At 29.6% G+C, this 17,318-nt stretch overlaps 1 long non-coding RNA gene across 1 annotated transcript; it reads left to right on the top strand.

Annotated features, from left to right (window-relative positions):
• The first annotated feature begins 537 nt into the window (after nt 1-537).
• Nucleotides 538-8,843, top strand: LOC149882151 (uncharacterized). Its single transcript, XR_016444858.1, has 3 exons — nt 538-599; nt 783-862; nt 8,724-8,843. It is a non-coding gene; the product is annotated as an uncharacterized LOC149882151 (long non-coding RNA).
• The last annotated feature ends 8,475 nt before the right edge of the window (nt 8,844-17,318 follow it).

The raw sequence follows: 17,318 nt of genomic DNA, 5'->3' as shown, positions 1-17,318 counted from the left end.
CTGGAAGAATTATCAGTGACAGAAGATCTAACCTCGATTCAGAAAATGTTCACATGATTGTGTTCATTAGAGAAAATTTGGACAAATTGAAACAGATCAAAGTTCTTGAGACTGAAGAAGAGCAATGCTTAAGAATGGCTGCAGAAAAGTGACCTTAAAAAATGTCAATTTTAAGCATTTTTTTAACATTGTATATTTTTTCTAAACTTTTGGTATTTTTCTAGTATTTTCAGAATCTTTCAAAAAATAAGTCTTTAAATATGGCATTGATGTAGCCTATAGTTATCAGGAATACTGACAATGAGTCACTTACGCTAGTAAAGACTGTATTTTGGGTCAGTTTTAACATCTCATTTTTTTGGAATTTCACACAGACCCTTAATGCCTGAGTTGACCTATATACATTGTTACATAACTCAACAGTTTAGTTTGGCACCCTATCATTTTTTTGACAATAGTTTTGTCAACAGAATCATTTTGTTTACAAACACATAAAAGATTCATTTTGTTGACATTCTTTTACTTAAAGTAACTTAACCTAACCTAAAGAGTTGCCAGTGGAGTTCAGTGAATTGTTAGGTTAAATTTGGTCTGGTTAGGTTAGTAAAAGATTGTAGACAAATTTTCTTTTTATTTGTTGATGAAATGATGTGTTACGTTATATGATATGTTATATTTATGTCAACTAAATAATAGTTTTATATCTTTATGTTGACAAAGTAATAATTTTATTTTTATGTCAACGAAAGTATAGTTTTATTTTTATGTTGACTTAATCCTAGTTCTGTTTATTGTTGCCAAAATGAATGTTGATAAAATGAAAGGAAGCCTTCAGTTTCATTACAACGTGTCAGAATCACAAGTAGGATATTTCATGTTTTACTAATTTTTGGTAATCAAAGTATTCCTTCAGTACTTTTGTGTAATAAAAAATTACTTTGTAATAAATAATGCAAAATATTTCTTTTAAGCAAGGTTCATTTTTTGTTTAGTTTTAATAGATTATATTTGGGAACTTTTTATGTTACATTTTTGGATAAAATATGTTTGGGCATAAAATTTTTATCTGCTTGCATTACTAAAATAATAATGCCAAAATAATTATATTGATGATGAATTGTAAGGTTTATTTACTTGGTATTGTAATACTGCAAGACGAACTGAGTTTTGTTATTTATATTAGTTATGTTTAATTACATTCTATAATGAAATTAACAAAATAAATACTTAATTTCATTACAGTCAAAAGAAGAGATTATTGTAATTTCATTACCATTATTTTTATAGCACTGGGGATGATACAGATCCTTATCCAAATATTATTCAGTTATTACTTAATTAACAGAATTGAGCAACCATAATGCAGTATTTTATGTAATAAACTTAAATTTTAATAATTTCTTTATAATTCCGTTAATTTCGTTTAACTACGTACGAAACGAAACTTGAAAAATTCCGTTTAATTTTTTAACGAAATAAACGTAAGGCTGAGTTCGTTTTGTTCGTCAATTATGTTAATTACGTTTAACGTAATTAACGTAATCAGACGTAATTGAACGAACGTAATGCAGGACTTTACTAACCAGTCACATCAAATTCCTTTTAGTTATTCAAGATAACAGCAAGAGAATCATGTTTTAAGCTTAATTTTATATAGCTTAGGGATGGCACTTTTACTTATTTTGATGTAAAAAAAAAATTACTTTACATAACTTAGATTAAATTATGAAATATATTTACATTTTAAAGTAATTCATTTTTTAAAAAATAACATATTACATATAAAAATTACTTACATAAAGTTAGTTTTAAAAATGCGCAACTTACTAAAAACTTATTAAAAAAGCGTTATTTTTTTACTGCAAGTAAAAGTAGTTTACATAAAAGAGTTATTTACTTTTTGTAAATTCCTTTTAAAAGTAAGCCGTGTGAAAGTAATTTACTTTAAAAAGTAATTTAGAGTTATACTTATACAAATAGTTTGTATCGAAATGTAATTTGCTTTTTAGATGTAAAATTATTTTTAAAAGTGATCTTACGTAAATATAAGATTTAAAAAAAGTCATTTACTTTTAAAAGTAAGAGAATACTGCATCGTGATATGAAATTACTTTTATGCGTAAAAGTAACAAAAATTAATATAGGCAACTTACATAAAAACTATTTGAAAAAAAAACTAGTTACCATTACAAGTAAATGTAAATTTTTATTATTGAAACACTATACTTTACTTAGTAAGTAAGTAAAAAGTAAATTATTTTATTTACTTTTATCAAATAAGTCATTTTATGTTGTTTTAACATACTGATTGGTAAGAAAAACAGCGTGTTAAGGAGAATTGCCTGCTTCTAGGTACTTCTGGGTTATAATGTTAAGAATTATTCTGCATGTATGCGGACCATTTTTGTGGAGGGGTTTTGTAAATTAAGGGCAAATTTAATAAACATGGTGGGTTGCTTGCTATCCATGCCAATCCTTGACTACGTCACTTTTCCGACGGAGCACACTTTTTCGAAAACTTCCTTTATGTTGTGCTTTTTGATCAAACATTATTTTTTATGGTGATATAAAGGTGAGTTTCCACTCATCCGTTTTTGCTACGGAAAAGGGAAAGGGAAGGGAAGATTAAACACGTGAAAGTGCGCAGTTTGTAATTTAATTTTGAAAATTAATCACTGTGCATGCTGAAGTGATAAATTTTTCCCATCCCTTTCCCTTTCCCATGGCAAAAACGGATGAGTGGAAACTCACCTTAACGCATCAGCGTTAATAATCCCTTCCGGCGGCAAAGTAAGATTATGCCGAAACACGAGCTCTTTTTGGAGGTGCAAAGAATTGCCGTTCGCCTCCCAAAATAATTTTGCGGGCAGAATGTTTTTGCCTCTACCTACAGTAGCTTCCGCCTTCCGATTGGCGGCCGCTGCTGGAAATTTTTTTTGGAGGCCGGTGCCAACCAAAAGGTGAAAAACCACTGGCAGTTGCCGTCAGAAGTTATTTTGTATGCAAAAAGATGAAAAGGTTGCCTTCCGTGGTTTCCACTTCTTAACTGGCGTCAGCCGCCAAAGGGAAGGGGGTAGGTGGTGGTGGGCGCAAATTTTCGCTTCCTGTCACCAGAAAAATGGAAGGAAGTTCAACGTTTGTTTTTACATTATTAAGCAATTTAAAGATCAATTTGTGTAAAATACATTTTTCCAAAAAGTATATTTTTATGCGGAGAGTGAAAATCTCATAATGACAGTAAGCAATTCTGTCGCAAAAAATAAATTCTATTTAGGAAATAAATTATTCCGTTTTTGTGAAAACTTCAGTTATTGGAAAAAATTCAATTAAAGCCGTTAATCAACTCTAACGTCCCTAAACATATTTCATAATTCGTTTAACGCATTATCAAATATGTTTAGGGTGGGACATGGACCTTTCAAAAAGTTTTGCAAAAATTATAAATCAAGTATAAATTATTTGATTAAAAACGATTTCCGTCAGGGGCATCGGAGGCCGATAGACTTTCTAGTAAAAGCTTATGCTCCCAAATAATTTTCATTTTGGTCATCGTGGTTGTTGTTATCAACCAGGCTGAATAACAACAACCACTTTAACGCTATTAACAAGAACCACGCTGAATATTAATTCGAAATTTTATAAACCCGTAGTATTATGGCCAAATAAATCTTCAACTTAAAAAAAGAAAAGCTATTTATATTAAAAAAACGCCCCCATAAATCGCTGGGGTGTGGGGGAGCCTAACCACGGCCCTGTTTGCAAATGCTAAAATGTTTAGGAACTACATAAACAATATATTAAAAAAACAAACAACTAATAGTTAAAACAAACGCTTAACATAAAAAGTCTTTAACTTTATTATTTTAATTCCGTTACGGAAAGAGCACGAACGTTCAACGGCGTTACAGATTTAACAATTTCAATATTTTTTACCTGTGAAAAAGAGAAAAATGTTAAAGCGGTTTTTAATGACGATATTTGAGGGATATTTTTAGAAAACTATCTGGTATAAATGAACATGAAAATTTGTAAAGGGAGATTTTTTGGAGAGATAGCTATTATCATTTTGTCGATATGACAATAGTTGAAATTCCCCTGGAAAAAATCCACCCCTCCCCCTAAAAAAAGGAAAAAAACAAAAAAAAATCAAACTTGTTTAAATTAAAAGATTGCCTCCCCCCTCCCCCCAAGTCCTAACCGTCAGTTGTTGTGTGTACTATTTTTTGCATGTTATCCCTAAAATCAGTCGATATATATGTACACTCCGCTGCACTAATTCCAAAAAAATCAGTCGATAAAACAAAGATAAAAAAGCAACAAATAAATTTAAAAATTTACACATTAAAAGCGGTATCAGGAAAAAAGTTGATACAATGATAAAATGACAGTAAAGCGTATCTAAATATATTAAAAAAAAAATTATTTAGGCATTTTTCCTGGGAGGTTTTTTCAGGAGGATATTTTTTTGATACCATCTGAATTCCATACGTTCCGTCATTAAAAATTTTCAAAAAGATAACTGTTCCAGCCTAAGACTAGTAAAATATTTCCATGTTGGCCAGGAATTAAACTTTTTTTTAACCAGGGTCTAGCATGGTTTTAAAGCAATTGCGAAATTGTAAATTTACTTACTTTTTAAGTATAGATTACTTTTAATTGTAACTAAAAGTTATTTAAAATGTAAATTTAAGTAATCAAATGTAATTTACTTTTGATAGCCATTTCATTTTAGTTACAAAATAACACGTCTACTTAGGAAAACTAATTACATAAGTAAATTTTATTTACATTTGATTGCATGTAACTTTTTTATAATGTATTTTAAAATGCTTTTTTTTTTACAATTACTGTAATATAATTTTTTTACAAATAAGTTCTTTTTAAATTTAAAAGTAAATTACATTTCGAGGTAAAATTATATAATGTAATGCAATTTTAAAAAAGTAATCAACTTTTAAATGTAAAAGTGAATTACTTTTCCATGTAACTCAATTTTACATGTAAATGTAAATTACTTTTTTATATAATCTACTTATATGTAACTTACATTTGAAAGTAAATTCACCTTTCTTTACAAAATAAAAATCGTTTTAGAAAAGTAACTTACTTTTAAAAGTAAATTTAAGTTATTTTTGAACGTTTACAATTATATACGCAATTTACTTTTTCATAAAGGCTTACTTCCTTGAGTAAGTAAAAAAAAAGTAAGTAAAAGTGCCACCCCTAATATAGCTAGATATTTATCAGCTATATATAAACTAATTTTTATTCGACAAAAACAAATGGGTCATTATGTGCCTTTTATGACAAATGAAATAATATATGAAATATGAAAAACGAAAACATGAAACATCTGGCCGCATTTTGCAAGATAATTATAGATTTAAATAAATTTTTAGAAGGTTTTGCATTACCAAATGAATTATAAAAAAGCCCATTAGAAAATACACCTACGAAAAAATAATGCATAGTGGAATGTATATTATGGAGCTTATAGAGTAGTCGAGGCAAAAAATGGCGACATAACGGAAAAAATACTCAAATACTACACAAAATTAAGCCAGGTAAATGAAGGACCAAGGAGCTGAATGAAACCAGATCTTAACAAAAAATTTTATTTAAGCTTTTTTATATTTCGCTATACTTTTTTTTAGTCATTTTAAAATTATCTATACAGGTCTATTTTATTATTGACGGAACTTTGTCTACACAAAAAAAGTACCCAAATTTACAAATGTTTATCTTGGAAAAATGATGAAAATCTGTTCGTGTCGACAATTATTTCCTTTGCGTTGGTGTAATTTGTTTAGTAATTTGTCAACCTGTGAAGTAGTTATTTTATTCTGAACAGTCTTATCAAACAAATGCTATAAAAGTTTAAACTAATACCACGTAATCAGAGTTTCTGTTTTAAAACTGTGGGCAGCCATTTTGATAGATTTTTTTGTTGACGGGTAAAAAGTTAGAGTTTGTCGGAATTAAGCATGGCTCTCTGATTTCTGCGGCCTCTTTGATGTAAAACAATAGGTTGCACGTCCATCGCTTATAGGTCCATGCTTCGCCAAAGTAATGTATTTTATGCTTGTTATTATTAACGGGTTGGTAACATTTTTTCGAAAAAGCATTTAAAAATACATTTGAAGTTTTCTTTAAAGTTTTACTGATTTGAGCTGAATTTATCATGAATATACACCGTAAACTTACTTTATTTATGCTTTTCAATTTATCACTTATTTAAAAAAAAAACTCCGTAACTTAAAACTTTGAGAAATAACATCTCTAAAAACGTTGCATGCATATCGTAAAGGTGACCCAAAAATTGAGTGATATATGGATAGTAATTTTTCAACGCTGAAGTAATGTCAAAATTTTGCTAACATGCCATAGGAACGTCTTAATTTGAGAGTAGGTCATGTTAGGGTGTTTTCAATGAAAGTTTCTTAGCTATCATTCATTGTTTTAATTTTGTATAAAATTACAACGGACCACTATTTCTAATGTTCAAGCATTTACAAGATTTTTTTTTGGTATTCTCAAAAAAAAAATGTTTTAAAAATATTTTGCTATTTTTGTACTTTTAACAATCAATGGAATTTTATTTGCTCGGAGCCATTGAACAAAACTTGCCGTATCCAGATATTTAATTTTTTGAGAGAGTTTGTTATTAATTGAAGATTAGTATCATCAGCAATATGATACGTATTTGAATGTTTAATAGAAAGATCCCAGTAAGCATACTACGTTGAAACAACGTTGAAATAACGTTGATCGACTTTGATCAACGTTATTTCAACGTTGTTTCAACTTTGTTTCAACGTTATTTCAACGTTGTGTGCTTGCTGGGATTGAGAACATTGATATCGATAATAAAATAAAGATGACTATAAAGGATACGGATACCCAAGGAATACCAATCCAAATGCTTTTAGTAGGTGTCATTAAAAGTTACAAACTGATGGCGATTGAAAAAGGTAAAAGGTAAACTTATCAGGGGTATTACGCGTACACGGTAATTGTTAAGCTTTGATAGGAGAATGTCATGGTCTACGATGTCAAAAGCTTTTTGCAAATCAGTGAAAACCGCACAAGAAAAGTTTCGATCATCAAGACCAACACATACTTTCTGTAATTCCGAAAGAATACTTTTAAAGAATGTTTCCTTTTTGTTCGCATACTTGTAAATAAACAGATAAAGTAAAAATAAAAAAAATAAAAAAATTATGTGCGATTTTTATTTAAACTTTTTGTTAAATGGATAATTTTCAAAAATAAATCATTAATTTGTCTATTCTTTAGATAAAAAGTAGATGGTTCTAGTTATCTTTTTTTCATTTAGAAAACATGTGGACTCATTATTTTATTTTTGTTTACAATTTGCCTGCATTACTTTCGACATATGTTACGAAAACAAAGTTATCTCTTGTGATATTTTTAAATTGTAAGAAAAAATTTTTGAATTGCGAGTCTCCTTGCGAAAGTCTCCTGTGAGTCTCTTTTTGTGCATAATAAAACTGACTTTAAATAACTAAAATTATTAATTTTCTCAAAGATCTCCTTGATTAAACGGATTTCCAGAGGTTACTGGCAAAAAAAGATGAGAGATATGGAAAGATATTCAAAAAATAATAAGCAAGCTATTTTAAATTTCAATGGATGGCGAAAAAATGAAAATAGAAGCAAGTAGGTTGTTTAAATTATTTATAAATATGACGCAGATGATAAGAACTGGAAAATGAATTACAAGCTCGTATTTACGAAGCTGAAAATGGAGGCCTATTTACGTAACATCATTTTTCATATATGATTAAAATAAAATTGTAATTTTTAAGCTTTTTTTTTAAAAAAAAAAAGAATACACACAGTACATTAATTTACAAAAAAAAAAGATATTTTGTTTTAAAATGTTAAAGCAACTTATGCTCCAACTTGTATAATAATATCTATATTGAATGTATAAACATTTTAGTAATAGCTGAGACTATCGGGTAAATATCTTTATGATGAGACATTTATGCTAGTAGAAGCACTATGGGCTAAACATTTTAAACGCTTTCTTGTCTTCAAATGCAACCATTTCATAACCAACCAACTCAATAAAGTAACTTTTTGTATTTAATATATAACGGGGCTAGTAGAGGTTCCTGAAACTAGTCTACTATACTTTCTCTTGTATTAGAAAACTTATGTTTTATTACTGCAATATCTATTTTAGTCTATTGAGCGTGGAAGTCTGTGTTTAATTGGTGTGATATTTTAGGTATTGGGTTGATAAATGCTGGTATATATTTAGCAATCTATTGGATTTGGCATCAGCAGTTATGGTTAATAACAATCATTACTATCTGTGTATAGAAACAACACCCTTTCATGAGAGCCTTTCATGAGAGCCTTTTATGAGAGCCTTTTATGTATACACGAAAAATATTCTACTTCTAGAAAATATGATAACAAAATACATTTTAGTATTGAACGGAAGGAAAAAAAGTTAAGCTGATGAAAGATTAAACGACAATCTTTAGAATAAATGATGGCTTTTTGATTTGTTCGGTACTTTGATGATGCTTGTGATGTAAGATTCAAATCACGTTCAGTTGAAGTGAATACTGAAAGTTGAATATAAAAACGTGGACTTTAAAAATCAAAGCTGTATCTCATTAACTATCTAAAAACTATTTAAAACTCTTTTGATTCTTTATAAGTTTTTATTTATAGTCTTTATTTAGTTTTCTGCCTGCTTCATTGAAACTGCAAGGAAATCCTCTTCAATTCCAAAAAACTTGAAAAAAAATATGTTGGAAAAGTTCGACTCCTTTTGGTAGAAGCATACTGATAATAAACCTGTTTCTACAAACGATGAAATTAAAAGCTACCTTGAAAATTTCGATTTATGTCTTGATGAGAGATGAATGTTTCAGCGAGAACATTTTCTTTTTCGCACTGCACTTTCAATATAGTATGAAAACGTTAAGCAAGACTCGTAGTCATAAATAAAAATGGTTTCTAAGAAATTTCTATAAAGTCGTCCACATTTCGGCTGGGCGACAGCTACTTGTACCTCAGATCATTTTTTTGGTGGAGTTTGAGGTATTTTATTTCTGATCAAATTTTGACCGATTATTGAGAGTAAACACGTGAGTCTGATCATGTGATTAATTTGATTTGTTTTACTTCACACTTTCGCAATTGTTCTTTTTTTAGATGAAATATTTTTCACTAATATTTATTATAGAATTTTTTTTATTATGTACACTATCGACCAAAAATTTGAATCACTTAAAAGTAATTTATGTATTTTTGCATTTGTAAAATATACATATTTGTCAATTGGAAAGTGGCTACTAAAAATCAGCCCAAAGAACATTGGACCAATCAAATACATGTTGCAATGGTGGAAAATCTCTTGAGGGTAAGATAAGGATGGGAATAAGCTGGAGAAGCAATATAATGGAAAACTGACATCATCATTTTGTTGAGACATACAGTATTGGACAAAACATTTGCAACCAACATCGAACAATGCTAAAAAGTGTTCCTAATTTTACATGTCTTAAAAACGAAACGAACTATACTACCACAGCAAACAGTTCAGGAGTCTGGAGTCATAGCATGCCATGACATGAGCTATCAGCTGACAGGTGACAGCACACATGCAGAATTTCGTTGACAAGTGCCATTTTGCAGCGGACAAAACAAGTGCAACTTTTTTGGTTTGTTTCATTTTTTTAAGTCTGGTCCGTGTCAACGTCACGGAAGTTTTTTAACAATTAAAGGAAGTATCCAGAAGTTTCCAGAAGTTTCCAGAAGCATGCAGAAGCTTCCAGAAATTTTCCAGAAGAAGCATCTGGAAGCATCCAGTAGCATCCAGAAATATTTTTATGACTTCAAGTGCAAAAATGGCTCCCGATAGTCTTGGATTGGAACTAAGAAAGAAAATTATTGGCGATTACGTAAGTGGAATGTCACAAAAAAGTATTTGTGATAAATATCGCGTGAAAAAATGGACCGTATCAAGACTATGTTCCAAATATCGTTCTACGGGAAAGTTGGCAGCAGATAACAAAAGTGGAAGACCGCGCTCCACCACTTCTAGAGAGGATTCTATAATCGTCTGATCCGTCAAGAAGGATCCCTAGATATCATCAGTCGAGATACAAAAGCAATTAGAGCTGCCTGTATCGGATCGAACAATCAGACGACGTGCTGTTGAAGCCGGATTGTTTTCTCGACGCCCTGCAAAGAAACCGCTGATTTCACTAAAAAACCAGAAGAAAAGACTCCTGTTTGCTACATCTCATATTGACTGGAATGTGCAGAAATGGCGAACTGCCCTGTTCAGTGATGAATCGATGTTCAACATCATTGGGAGCGATGGCATTTGCCGTGTACGTCGATCGGCTGGAAAACGCTTCGATTTACGTTACTGCCATAAGACCGTAAAGCATGGTGGAGGCAATGTAATGGTCTGGGGGGGGGGGGGTTTCTGCTAACGGTCTAGGTCTAATACATCGAAACGATGGAATAATGGTCCGTTTCATGTATAAAAATATCCTGAAAGTTGTTATGTTACCTCATGCTGAATGGAATATGCCAATAAAATGGGTTTTTCAGCAAGACAACGATCCGAAACACACTGCAAAAGTAGTCAAGCAGTGGTTTCAAGACAACCACCTATCGGTGATGGATTGGCCGCCCCAATCTCCGGATCTCAATCCTATCGAGAACCTGTGGGAGATCATCAACCGCAGAATTAATCGTGAAGGTGTTCGTAATAAGGATCAACTGTTTGAACATATCCAAAAGGCCTGGGCAGCGATTCCACAAAATTTGATTGATCACCTGATCGAATCTATGCCTCGAAGATGCAAGGCTGTGATCGACAACAAAGGATTCGCTACGAAATATTGATAGCGAAATACAGCTTGGTCAACATTTTGTCGAGCATTTGTTTTTTCCAGAAGGAAATCAACTTTTTTAAATACTTTTGATTATTTTTTAATATTTATGATTTATTAATTTTCGTGTACAAATAATGAACTTTGTGATGAATAAAACTTGAAGAACTTTGTCTCTAAATAGTTACATAGTTATTTCTCTAAAATGAAAAAATGCAGCACTTTTATATAAAGAAACTAAATTAGCATTATTTGGTTGCAAATGTTTTGTCCAATACTGTATTTCTGAAATTTTTGCATGATAACCGAAACCGAGCTCAAAAGCTTCGCTGATCTTTAGATCTTCGCTGTACCTGACAGCATGAAAAAAAAGGCTGTAAAAGTTTAAAGTTCACCAAAACTTGTCGTTGTCGAGAATGTTGTTACATAGAGAACTAAACGTCAAAAGACGGAACGTCTTTAAATCTTTAGTCAAAAAAATTTTAAACTTAAATTTTTGGTTCCTAACTTTTTGCAGTCTTAGTTTTATAATCTAGTTAATAGAAATAGGTGACTAGTTTTTAATCATACAAAGGATTTTTTGATCTTTGTATCTTGTATAAAAAGTTAAAGATTTATAAAAGGTTATAAATTTTAATGAAATTATAGATATAATGTCACAATAATTTAAGCAAAATAACAACCTTGGGTGGCACTAATTACATATATTTCTCTTTAGAAAGATTGGTTATTTTATAATCTTTAATGTACCTATTTTTACATGTATAACGTTTTCATCAAAGTTTTACTAGGGCTAGAAATAATTTAGGCCTTATTAGCAGTGTCGAATTGTGAAAGAAGAAATTTATTTTTGTGTCTGTATTTGGAAACCATTTCGTTCTTTTTATTCAATAAGTTTCCGCGTTGATACATTATGATTATGTGCAACAAAAAAATATAAAATATATAACATACATACATACATACATACATACATACATACATACATACATACATACATACATACATACATACATACATACATACATACATACATACATACATACATACATACATACATACATACATACATACATACATACATACATACATACATACATACATACATACATACATACATACATACATACATACATACATACATACATACATACATACATACATACATACATACATACATACATACATACATACATACATACATACATACATACATACATACATACATACATACATACATACATACATACATACATACATACATACATACATACATACATACATACATACATACATACATACATACATACATACATACATACATACATACATACATACATACATACATACATACATACATACATACATACATACATACATACATACATACATACATACATACATACATACATACATACATACATACATACATACATACATACATACATACATACATACATACATACATACATACATAAATGAATTTGTTGGGAGAGCGAAGTAGATTGCTCTGAATTTTATATCAATTGCTTTGTTATTATGTTCTCTTTTTTTGTATTTTTTGAAACAGATTTACCCACTCTTTTTGGGTGGTTCCTTTCATGCTTTCTGGGAATACAAGTGTCCATTTTTGAAACAGGGGTATTTTTGTCGTATTTTTTGGTTATTAGTATCTCATATAGCTTTTTTGGGGTTACTGTTTACAGAGGAAAGGGGATGTTTGGGTCGCTTTTTGGTATCGCTTTCTTTAATTTTTTGAACGTGGCAGCTCTAAGCCCTGTTAGTGGGTAAATTAAAAAAAGCAGGCTGAAAGGCTCAACATAGTCCTGCGATTTTTGTTATTCTGGTTTGTTTTTTTTTCTTTTATGGATTTGAAAATTTCGTGGTTTTGTTTTCTTATATTAAAGTTGTAAGAGTGACTGTTTAAAAATTTTTTTTTACAGATATGTTTTTCTTAAAGAATTTCTTCTCTACTTAAAGAGCTTCTACTTTCACTCTTCAACAAACAACTCATAAAACACTGCCAAAACATTTTATACTTTACATATTTATATGTGAAAATATGGATTTTCAATCGGATTTCATAATTTAGGGATTGTTTGTTGTAAAGATGTTAAAAAAGTTCAAAATTTAAAAAGCGTTAAGTCTCGAAGAATCAAATTAAAAAAATAGCGCTAAGAGTACAATTAAGGAAACTAGATCCTTAATTGTATCATTGTAATCCAATATTGTACCACTTTCTTGATTTCAATTACTTTACAGCTTTGCAAATATTTTATGATTTTAGATTTAAGGGACTTAAAGAACTGATTAAAAGGAATGGTTTTTACAAAATCAGCCATTGGAAATATTCTGATATAACATAACATAACACTAACTCCCCATAAAATAATGAAATGCAGTTTTTTATTTAATAAACTCTATGCCACTTGAATTTTTTTCTTCTGGAAAATGCCGAAAACAGGTATCACCACAAGGCACATTTTTTATTTAAATTGTATGTTTACCAATGGGTTAGCTAAGATTAGAATAGAGGAAGAAGGTAGGTATTAAAGATAGTTATACTAAATAATGTAAAACAATATATACTATATCTGTTTAAAAACAACCACACTAAATATTGTAAAATAAAATACATAAAAACATTATTTTTGACAAAAGTTTCAGATATATTGTGTCTGTTTTTGATTAACACCTGCACAGCCAACATGACACCAGCCTTGACATATTGGTAAAACTGAATTAGAGGGTGCATCATTTTAAGGACTGCTTGTCAATACAAGAGTATTACTGAAATTTTTCTTTTTTTGTTTAAGTGGTGTAGTTCGTATTGTAAGTATGAATATTTTTATAATTGGAATCTCAAAAGGAATTTGTTAAACTTTACACGCGTTTTTTAGCGGTCAGAATGGTTGCGTCGATACAATTTAGGACATGCCTTGAGGTACAATTTACGCAACTAATCTGAGATACAGTTAAGTAAAAAATTTGACAACTAAAAATAAAATATTTTAAATTCTAGCTATTTATTTTGAATTTAGATAAATTATGCTTTAACATAAATACACTGAACAAATCAGATCTTCTACTTTTTTTAGTGAAATACGCTTAGCCATAAAAACCTAAAATAAGAAATCTCCAATAACAAACCAACAAGAGCTTACTCTGGCCTTAATGCAGTTGGATGACAAAAAAAAAACAGTTGATTACTTAATTTCATTCAGCAAAGATAAAAAATAAGTTAAAAAATTTCTTGTGGGTTGTAAAAATAACGAGTTATGTTAAAAGTACAATATAGGCATCGGTACAATATTAGCAACCTTACCCTATGCGTTTAAGTGTGACGTATAGCGTTTTTTTTCTTCCTTTTCCTTCGAAGGTGTTCAAAAAAAGGAGAGTGAGCATCAATTCATCAACTGACGTCAATTTACGTCAAAGCATCATTTTACGTCAAATTTTATTACTTAAATATAGTTTGGCAAATCATGAAGGTACTGAGTGATAATCTGTAATTCGGTAAAAGGGAGATGAAGAAAAAGATTAGTACCCGTAGTTAATCAGATAACACTAAACAAAAAGTCTCAAGTAGTGATGAATATTATTTAACACTGTCTTTAATTTGAAATCAAGTTAAACGATGCGTCGCCGCGATTTGAGTCCCGCTACTTCAAACTCAAAAAGTCATTCAAGTTGTGAGGAGTAGTTTCCTCGTTATAGGTGTAAAGGTGGTAAAGTTAGCAAAAAAAACGCTCATCCGATAAAATGTAAAGATTAGTCCTTATATTTTGTCAAGGAGTTACCATAAATGTTTGTCTAAAATATACCATACCTTTTTGCAGTGATTGTACTAACAACAATCATCCTCATAGCCTAAAGAAATATTTTCCTAAAGATATTTTTGCATTGATCAAAATGCCTTAAATCATTTAAAAGTCTGATAATAATTAGTGGAAAAAAAAAGATTTTTTTTCTTAGCAATTTTATGTAACAATTAAATAAGTATGTCAAAGTGTTTCTATATAAAAATGGGTGTTTCTTAAGATTAGTCATGGAGAAAAAATGGGTGTTCCTTAAGATTAGTAATGTAGTCGACTTGAATTTATAACTAATCTTAAGGAACACCTATTTTTTCTCCATAGCTAATCTTAAGAAACACCTATTTTAACATAGTAACATTTTACATACTTATTTAATTGTTACAATAAAGTAATTAACACACTTACAGACACAATATTTACTTAATACTGTAATGTTTGCAGTTCGAAACGTAAAGAAATGAGCTTATATGACTTGAAAAAATAAGACTAATTGAGTCCCTTGAATTTTTTGGCTTGCACTGATAATACCTTTTGAATTTATTCTTTATTTGCATTATGAAATGAAAATTAGAAAATATCAGACCAGCACATGTGAGGAGAAGTTTCCCCCGTCCCTTACCCCGAACCCCCACCCTTCCGTAAATGTAAAATACCTTTACCTTTTCTGTAATGTATTATAATACAGAATTAAACAACGTTTTGTATTCTGTTGAAATTGAATTTAAACAACACTTTTACTTACATTATCTTTCTTAAAAGTGAAGTAAAAACCATTCTAAAAACACTTTTATTGGTCAGGTCGTTCATTCGGATCATACCTGGTTCATACCTGGATTTATTTACCAACTAACTATATTTTTTTGTTTGGGAAAGTAAGCAGGCTAAGTGTAGAAGGCTTAGTTTAACTAAACTAGTTATTTATTGCAGGGTCTAAAACATAAGCATGATTATTTTTAATACTGGAAGATTTTTATTTACGGAAAAAGATGCAAAAAATATGAAAGAAATAGCGTTATGAGATAAAAACTAATGACATGATGGGGCTGTGGATTAAAATGGGTTTTCCTCATTTATCAAACCAAGTGACAACTGAAAAGGACAATTTTTTTTGAAAAAAAATTATTAAAGGACTGAGTGTTCATTGTATACTCAGCCCTTTGATATTTTTTTTTTTTGCAGACTTTGCGCGCAAACTTGTTACCAGTTTGAATTTAACCATCGACAAATCCAAATCCGTTTGTAAGCAACTGCCAAGTTAAGGAATTTATATTCTAACTCCTAATCAATCAAGCATATGTAAATCTGTTAAACAAAAACTAAAACTTCCCCTGGAAAAAAACCCCTTGACACAAATGAGTTGCAAGTTGCGAAAAAAACCTTGAAAAAAAATTCGGAAACAGCACAATTTTTTTTTAATGTTACAAAAAAAATTGTGTTAAAGAAATTAAAGTGTTGTTGAAAAAAATATAATAATTGTAATTGTATATTTATTAAATTCTTTAGTTTTTGTTAATTAGCTCCACTTCATAACCAATCTAAATCACACTTCATTCTGTTTCTAAGCAAAATATTTTTATCTTTTAATAAAGTTATTGAAAAATTAACATTTTGAAACATTTTTGCTATCATTAATATTAAACTCCACATAGCTACACAAAGTACGGTAAAAAGTCTTTTTTAATGTACTGAAAACTTTGATAGAAGCATTAAGATAGAATTATCTATTAAAATTCTCTAAAAATTCAGATGTCCAAAGGTTTTAACATCATCACTAGCAGACTGCTTATTGCAAATTTTTAATAAAACTTATGTTAACTCACCAAAACTAATAATATTTTACATGAAAAATTCTCTGTTCGAGTTGCTAAAAAATGTCTGTTGTTTAATTTCTTTAATGATACGCTTTCAAACTGTAGAAATATTTCCAGTTGAATTTTATGCAATTTTAACGAGTGTAATAAAGGAATACGTAAACTGTTTATTGAATAAATATATTTGACAAAATTATACTAAAATAAATTGCTTTTATATTTAGCCTAAAGTCCAAATAGTAAAAAAGAACTTTTCTTCTTTTTCTCTCAAAGTGTTAGAAATTGGTGTACTTTATTTGTATCAAAAATTGGGGTATTAAGATTTTCTGTAATAATTATTACAGAAAAAAAATTTTTTTTAACATCATGTAAAGAAATCTAAGGTTCCTGTAAGAAAATATCAGATTAGCAGGAAAAAAAAGACAGGTGTACTGTCGAGTTAATTGCATAAAATGGATTCATGTCCAATATGCTTTTTAAAACTAAATTTATCTTTTTTTGTTCTTAATATATATCCTTAAGCAAAAAAGCACTTTTCTGTTTCTACTACAACACATTTTATGTATAAAATATTTAATGAAACATAAAATGTAAGTAGATATAGGATATGGAAAAATATTTGCAAACTTATTTTTTACTTTTGTAACAGATATGTAATGCAGCAAACAACCTACCATGTTTAATTATAATAAAAACAAGAAATCACTGTAATATAAGCGTATTGTTATAAAAATGTAATAGTACTCATTAACAACATTTGTTAATAAGTAATAAGAAACCCAACAAGTATGCAGTTC

This window comes from Hydra viridissima, unplaced genomic scaffold, assembly GCF_058129835.1.
Source record: "Hydra viridissima isolate aposymbiotic clone 2 unplaced genomic scaffold, HvirCarnegie_v1 scaffold_11, whole genome shotgun sequence".
In the NCBI taxonomy this organism is placed as follows: domain Eukaryota; kingdom Metazoa; phylum Cnidaria; class Hydrozoa; order Anthoathecata; family Hydridae; genus Hydra; species Hydra viridissima.
The sequence above is the reverse complement of the archived record's forward strand: the minus strand, read 5'-3'. Positions and strand labels throughout refer to the sequence as shown.